Below are 8,131 nucleotides of genomic sequence, written 5' to 3' on the forward strand. Positions count from 1 at the left end.
GGAACACCCTCATAGAAACAGGAAGGGGGGCATGATGGAGGATTTTGGGAGGCGTGGAGAATCAGGAAAGGGGATAACATTTGAAATGTAAATAAAGAAAATGTCCAATAAAATATATTTTAAAAAAGAAAAAGAAAGAAAGTCTTCCCTTGGATGAATAAGGAATCTGGGAGTTGGTCTACCTGCCCTTTTCTCAGGCTGCTGGGAAGGTGGAAGACATTCAAATGGAGTGTTCTTGCCAATAGCAGCCTAGAATCTTTCAAAACAAGAAGCCTGTTTTGCTTGGAGAAACCAGCAAGGAAAAACTCCCTCAGTTCTACAAAAACATTGGTCTAGGCTTCAAGAGTCCCAAGGAAGCTATTGAGGACATCTACATGGACAAGAAATGCCCCTTCATTAGTAATGTCTTCATCCAAGGTCAGATCCTGTCTGGTGTCGTAACCAAGACTAAGATGCAGAGGACCATTGTCATCTGCTGGGACTATCTCCATTACATTGAAAAATATAATCGCTTTGAGAAGAGTCACAAGAACATGTCTGTGCACCTGTCCCCCTGTTTTAGGGATTTACAGATCAGAGACATTGTCACTGTTGGAGAATGTAGGCCCCTGAGCAAGAATGTTCAAGTCAATATGCTCAAGGTCACCAAGGCTGCTGGCACAAAGAAGCAGTTTTAGAAGTTCTAAGGGGACTCTGGCCAACACCCTAGAACAAGTAAATTTATTTTTCCAACTTAAAAAAAAAAAGAAATTCTTTCCTTTGGTCATCTAACTATAGTGCACATCTCTCAACATGGTGGTCCAGTTCAATGATTACTGGTCCTGCTGACCTTATAAACACACATTTTCCAACAATCCCCAGTAGAACGAACTACTACTTGGCTCTGCCTCATTCCCTGTGTTTACATTTCTGGGAGTGTTGCTTATATTTGTTTATCTGGATCTCCCCTCCTGATCTATTCTTACCTCCTCTTCTCCAAGAAAAGGAGATTGCAAAATAAGTGGTTCCCAAAAATAGGTAAGATGACAAACTTTAAAGCAACAAGCAAAAACTAGCTTATGTTCTGTGTGTACACCAAAAAGGAAGGCTACATGACGAGATTAACAGAAATATTTTTCAATTATTAGAAAATAGATGTTTTTATTGCTGTTGCTCTTTTGTTTAAGTTTTAACACGGAGTCTCTCTATGTAGTCTGTAGTCATGGCTGTCCTGGAACTTAATATGTAGACCACGGTGGCCTCAAACTCACAAATATCCAGGCTTCTCTGCATCTGAGTGATAGAATTAAACTGTTTTTTGAACAGATCTACTTTTTACATTTTCTACAACTTTCTTTGAGAGTCATGTACTTGATTTCACAGTGGGAGCATCAGCAATTTTTAATTGGGTAGACTATAAAAGGAGGAAATGGAAGTAACAAGGAAGATATATAAAAAGAAAGTTCTAGAAAACTGAACAACTACAACATATGTGCTGGATAAATATCACATTAGGTTAGTAAGCCTGTTTTTATTCCTTCATAATAAAATCCATCTACACGATTTCCATTCATAGCCAATCTCAGTTAATTACAGCATTGTGTGTAGTTGCTCCTGAGCAGGGTCAGGACAGATAACTAGGTGTTTTACAGTCTTTAGAAAGTTACTTGCATTCCTCTTGGACCATCCATATCAGATGCAATGTGGATGAGTGAGGAGACATGGCAAGTTATATCATGATTCTAAAGTCAGTGAAGTGAAAAACTGAGGCAATTAAGAAGATAACTCACACATGGTTTCATGTCCCTGAATACTCAAGAGCAATAATTTTTGTCAGAATTACTTACCAAAAAAAAAAAAAAAAAAAAAAAGTCTTAATTTTGACATTTAGCCAGACGAAGAACATTCGGAAATTATATGTTCTTAGAAGCTAGATAGATCTTTAGGAGTTGTCACACTTTGTTCTAGGGGTAGAAATCTTTCTTCAAATCAGCTGTGACGTAAAGAATTGATGCTATTGCCTCTGAGGAACAGTGTGGCAAAGTACAAAGAACAGAGCTTAGGGACACAAACAATACCAGGCTTAAAATTCAAAGATGTCCACCTGAAGAGATCCACGCAGCAGACAGAGCATGGATTGGTAACTAAAATTAGTCTTTGCAGTGCATTAGCCCTCTTGGAACTAAACACTGGGGAAAGGAGTTTGACTCTTGGAAGTGAAAACAGTCTGGCATATGCAAAAAATCATAGCACATTTATGAATAATTTACAGTCCAGCAGAGCCAGTTTGCATTGAATTGAATTAGTTAACATTTACAGAAAGAATGGGAGACTAACAGGGGTTGAGAATGTCAGAGGCATTTCTCATGATTACATTTTCCAGTGGGTATTCAAATCTAGCCAACAATTTGCAAGTATTGTTCAAGAAGGAACGTCAATGTGGAATGATTGGAGAAGAATTGTGTGTGAAGGAGTTTTAGCACACTTAGATTAGGGATCAGGCAGAGACCAGTGCCCTTAGACTCCAGATGCTTTTTCTCTTGTTTGGAGTGCACGGTATTCACACATCTTATTGTTATTTGGAATCATGTTAGGTTACCCTCTAGCAACATATGCAGGTGTCACATGAAAATGGAGTATTTCAGTCTTTGTGGTCATTATTTCTTATGACAAATTCATAAACTGATGTTTCTGTTTTCTATCTCAGTTCTGTGCACTTAACCTATTTTACACTGCCTAAAAGTTAGTGCTGTTCTTGTTTTGCTGGAGAGATTAGCAAAGCATCCAGTTATGGGGAATCAAATCACCAAAGCTGTGAAAATGTGTTAAGGAGGACCAAGGATATTTGTTATTATCTTGCTTTTTTGTGATAATTTAACATTGTTTTGTTGTTACAATGGATCATTTTTAATTTGACATCCTCAAACCCCAATAAGTATTTGTTGCATCCCCGTCCAGCCTTAAAGAGACAGACACATTCAGTTGATGTCTTCCTGAAGAAATATTTGAGGTATGATATGTGTGCAAATCACATGTTTGGGAGTTTTTCACAGAAAACACAGATGAGAAAATGGTGTCAGGAAACAAGAAATAGAAGAAAATCAGCAACATCTAAAATATCAAGCAAATTAGTGAAGATTAAGGGCAAGTAGATCTCAATATGAATGGGAAACTCAAAGACAATGTAGTCAATGCCACCAAGTTACTCATCTCTCTGTCACCACAGAAAGGAAGGTGTATGTTAATCATCTAATTGCTACATCTCTTTAGTTGAAAACTACTTCTTGATACATTGACTCCTGGCATTGCTGGCATTTTGGTGTCTGATATCCTAGAATATACTTGTGGATGAGAAATATGTACTGAGAAATGGAGTGTCACAGAGTAGCATGATGAATGAGCCAACCGATGTTGTCTGGTGATGAATAAAACATTCCACACTCTCAAAATATTGATAAGAACTGGACATAATTCTAATGAGTTTCATTCCATCAGAGTGGTAAAAGTGATGAAACACTCATCTTTGTGATTCAAATTTGGCTCCCGCACATTAGAAGGGAATGAGGGCAAGTCTGAGTGGCACACTGATCCCCAATCCCTTATATTCTCATGTGACTCGAAAAAAATGCAGTAACTCCATTTTATCAGACCGGTGATAATTCAGAATATACTACATCTTTGCCTTGCAAGCACACTCTGTTCTAACAGAAATCAAATGTAGGAGTCTGCCAGCAACCCCAGTTTAACTGGAGCAAGGGTGCTGGATGAATCATAAGTCCAAATTTCTCAATAATTCAAGTGCCAGCAGCATCACATTTGTTACAAATTCTCAGTTTTGTTTGAGATTTCTAAAGACACCTCGCCCACCCATATTGGTGAGAAATCCAACATCAAGCTACTTGGAAGACATTTGGTATAGTTTCCTTTCTGATTTCCTGCATGACGCAAGAATTCTGGCAGGACAGGGGAATGGTGGGAAAAGTTATGAAGTGGTACTTTCCAGGCATCAAAACTCAAGCAAGGAAAGGAACACTGTGTATCTTTGCTGGTTATCCATGCTCTCCTTGAGCATATGATGCACCGAAAGTTTGTGGTGCTAGAAACTAGGGTTGAGACTCCTTGTTTAGTGCTTAGCCAAGGACTTCTACCCAACAGAGGTGGATCAGCCTCAGTCCCTTACACCATTTCTCAAAGCCACAATTACTAGTCAATCCTATATTCCTCTTACTCTTTACCACAGAATTCATCAGGTATGAGTTCACTTTAACCCAAAACTAAAAACAAAAGTGACTTTTGCTTTCTTGTTCTAGAAGGAGAAAGCTCAATGACACCATTGGAATTAGAGTCAGCCTTGTTTTTTTTTTTTTTTTTTTTTTCTCTTTTTAACTTTTCATTTGGTTCTTTGTTAATTTTCCATCATGCACCCCAATTGTACTCATCCTCCTCTCCCCTTGTACATACCCTTCCACCCTTGCAACCTCTCCCCCAAACAGAAAAAAAAAATATCTGATTGTGGAAGCTGTAGTGCATCACAGTGTGTCCACAGTATATCCTTTTGTTCACACTTTGCTTGCAAAAGTTCATTGCAATGACTCATTGGTCTGGTAGATGACCTCTGACTTCAGCTATTCCATCAATACTGAAACTTCACTTGGACTCCTCTCAGATATCCTGTTGTTGTTCTGTGTTATGGTGATCCTATCGATTTGGACTTGTAGGATGAGGCCCTTCATGCATTCCAGCATTTATCAATGAGATAGATGTTAGAGTGGGGCAATTTAAACTCCTGAATGTGGACCTTAGAGGTATCTAAGCTTGTGAGCCCACTGGTGCTGCTACTTTTCTGCCTTCAGGACCTGCTAACCTACAATCCTGGCAACCAGAACTATCTCTACCCTGCTGCTCAGGAAAGGTGCAGGGCCTGCTCTCCTCAGTGTTGCAGTTGGTGATGGACATGGTCAATTCTTCCACTCTCATGAACCTGGGACAAGCTTTTCTAGCCTGCTGTAAGTGGTGATGGATGAAGAAGGGGAGGAGGGCATCTCTCACTCATTTGAGCCACTACCCAGCAGACAAGAGGCAGGTCAGGCTCTCCCACACTCCTGCCTTCAGGCCTGGCTCACCTGCAACCCCCACATCCAGACAGATCTAGCTCTACTGTGTTGTCCAGTCATGGTGCAGGGCCTGTTCTCCTAAGTGCTACAGCAGGTGAGGGGCAAGGACAGCTCTCCTGCTTTCATGACCAGAGGACCAGTTCTCCCACCCACCTGTGTTATGTGGTAAAAGATAACGGATGCAGAGAACATCTCTCCCTCCTCCATCCTGCAGCACAGCAGACAATTTGTGGGTCAGCATTTTCAATCTCACACCCTTGGGGCTATCTCACCCATGCCCCTGCCATCAGGGTCAGCTCTATTGTGCTCTCTAGGTAAGATACAAGGCCTGCTCTCCTGAATGTAGCAGCAGGTGAGGGGCAGGGACAGCTCTCCCTCACTGATGACCTCTGGGTCAGCTCTCCTGCCTGCTAGAGATGGTAAGGGTTAACGGGGTACATCTCTCCCTTGCCCATGTCAATACAAAGCAGACAAGTGGCAGGGCCAGCTCTCACACTCTCATGTCCTCAAGACCAGCTCATCCAGCCTCACCACCATCACCACCACCAAGACCAGCTCTAATCTGCTACCCAGGTGAGTTAGTGTTTGCTCTCCAAAGCTGATGAAGAGCAGGAACAGCTCTCCTGCTCTCATGACTGCAGGGCCAGGGCTCCTGCCTTCTGTAGGTAGTAAGAGGCTGGGGAAAGGAGAGCATCTCTCCTTTATTCATACCACCACAGAAGAGAGGAGTTTGATAGAGGTAGCACTCCCATGCTTGTATCCTCGGGGCCAGAGCACACACAACTCCTGAAATGTGCAGGCCCACTCTCCTGAGTACTTCAGCTGGCTAGGGGTGGGAGTCAGCTCTTCAGTTCTCATGCTCCTTAGAACCAGCTCTCCCATGACACCAAGGCAAGGGGTGGAGCTAGTTCTTCACAGCCTATAGACCTCAGTATGTCCCCAGGTAGCAGGCAAGACCAAACATATCCTCCTGGATTTTGGTGGTAACAAATCACTGATGCAACAGGGTCATGGACCCAGGCATGGCCTTCAGTGGTAGGACAGGCCAGGACCTCACCACAGTCCCAGTTGGCATCACTGGCTACTCACATCAGGCTGTTCCTCACTACCCTTGAGATTTCTACAGTTCTGCCTCTCTTCCTTGTGCCTATATCATTCTGTTTCTCTTTCTCTCTCATTTCTCCACCACTTACTTGCTCATCCTTAGTAGCACCCAGAATCTCTGGGTGTCTGGGGTCATTTCAGAAATGGTCTTGAGAGTGCTATGGCATGCTTTTACCATAGGACACAGGGCAGGAGTCATCTCTGGCATGGTCTCCCAGCCCCCACCAGGCCTGTGCAGCACTAAATTGGTTGTTCTCTCAGGCTAGCTTCCTCTTGAGGCCACATGGTGCCAGTCTGGTGGTAGTCTGGAGTTTGTTCCTTTCCCTGACTGCCCCATTGGCCCCTGGCAAGGATCGAGGGTTATCTTTCTCAGTCCTTGACACTCAGACCTACCATCCCAGGTGGGGTTCTTCTTGTCAGCAACTTGCTCCCATCCTGGGAGCCCCTCCAGGCCTACCTGGTGCTTGTTCTGGTGGTCATCTCAGCATTGCTCTCTCTCAAGGTCTGTTAATCATTCAGATGTTCACAGGTTAGAGCACTGAGTGTAGACACAGCCTCTCTCCTCTCTGCCACCTACTGACACACATGCGACATAGCAGCCATGCCATGCCAGGAAGGCCTCTAGGGGCAGGACCTTAGCTATTTTCAACCTCCTATTGTTGACCTATTAACTTACAATAAGAAGTGAAGAAAAGTGACTTGATGTAAAAGATGCTAAAAAGGTGACAGTTGCAACCCACTCACCACTACTGAAAAGACTATAAGGAGATGCAGGAATGGTGGCACATGCCCTTAGTTCCAGTTGCTTGGGAGGCTGGTATGAGAAAAACAAATGAGCCCAGGAGTATCTGACTAGCCTAGGCATCAAAGTGAGACTCCTATTAAAAATAATAATGACAACAACAACAATAATACTATAACCAATGAGAGAACTATTTCTAAACTATAAAAAAAAAAGTTCCATCCAAAAGATTTCAAACTCTAATGACTCACTTGTATGAGGAGGTTTTTGAAGTATCTTTGCCCTCATTTCATAGATATCTGATGTTACTTAGACTTCAAGACTCATATCTCTGCTCCTTGATCCTCATCAGCTAACTGCACCTTAGTCAGATTACAGTTCATGTGACGCTCAGACACACAAATAATTCACAAAGATTTTCCACTTAGATGTATCACTTTGAAGTGTGAATCACATTCCCTTAAGAGCTCTGTTGAGTCTCCTTTGAGGCAGCCACAGTGAAGTGAGTGATCTTCCCTTGATGGGATGTAGATTGTTTGGAGAACTCCGTTGAAAGCCTTTTTGGTTGTGTCAACCATTTAAATGTGATCATATAGAAAAGAAGTATTAGCATTTGTTCTTTACAGTAACTTTTCTATCTCAGAGAAGTGTTGTCAAAAGGATTTTCTAAAAATACACAGCATATTCTAAAATTCTAATCTGTTGAATGTGATAGGCATAGAGAATCTGCATTTTAAACAGTGATATGTTTTTCACATTCCTTATGAATAACACATTACTGGATCCGCACTCTTATATGTGCCCTATGGTTTTCCAGAGGCTACTGGAAGCTATCAGTCACCCCTGGAGATGTAGTGGAAAGACAGATATGAAAATTCATTTGCTTTTTATTAAGATTTTTATGAATGATTTTTTAGAGTTCTCAGAGAATTTCACACATACACTTAATATAATCTATCCACACTTCATTTCTCTCCTTCAATTCTTCTTGAATTCCCCACAACACATTACTTTGCTAGCTATTCACGTTTGCTTGTCTTCTTTCTTAAACCCATTGAATCCAATTATTACTGACCTTATGTTCATAAATGGGTCATCCAATGGAGGATCAGCAGTCTACCAGTATAACCATCTCTAAAGAATGTCGCTCTCTTCCCACAGTAGCTAGTAACTGCCAATAGTTCTTCAGTTA

General features: G+C 41.8%; 1 non-coding gene and 1 pseudogene across 1 annotated transcript; one reads left to right on the forward strand and one right to left on the reverse strand.

Annotated features, from left to right (window-relative positions):
* The first annotated feature begins 215 nt into the window (after positions 1 to 215).
* On the forward strand, positions 216 to 686 carry LOC110297981 (small ribosomal subunit protein uS17 pseudogene; annotated as a pseudogene).
* A 6,006-nt stretch (positions 687 to 6,692) lies between these two features.
* Positions 6,693 to 6,829, reverse strand: LOC115031650 (small nucleolar RNA SNORA17). Its single transcript, XR_003837319.1, has one exon. It is a non-coding gene; the product is annotated as a small nucleolar RNA SNORA17 (small nucleolar RNA).
* Between the last annotated feature and the right edge of the window lie 1,302 nt (positions 6,830 to 8,131).

The sequence above is a fragment of the Mus caroli genome, unplaced genomic scaffold, assembly GCF_978045245.1.
Source record: "Mus caroli unplaced genomic scaffold, Mus_caroli_1 scaffold_8, whole genome shotgun sequence".
NCBI classification, from domain to species: domain Eukaryota; kingdom Metazoa; phylum Chordata; class Mammalia; order Rodentia; family Muridae; genus Mus; species Mus caroli.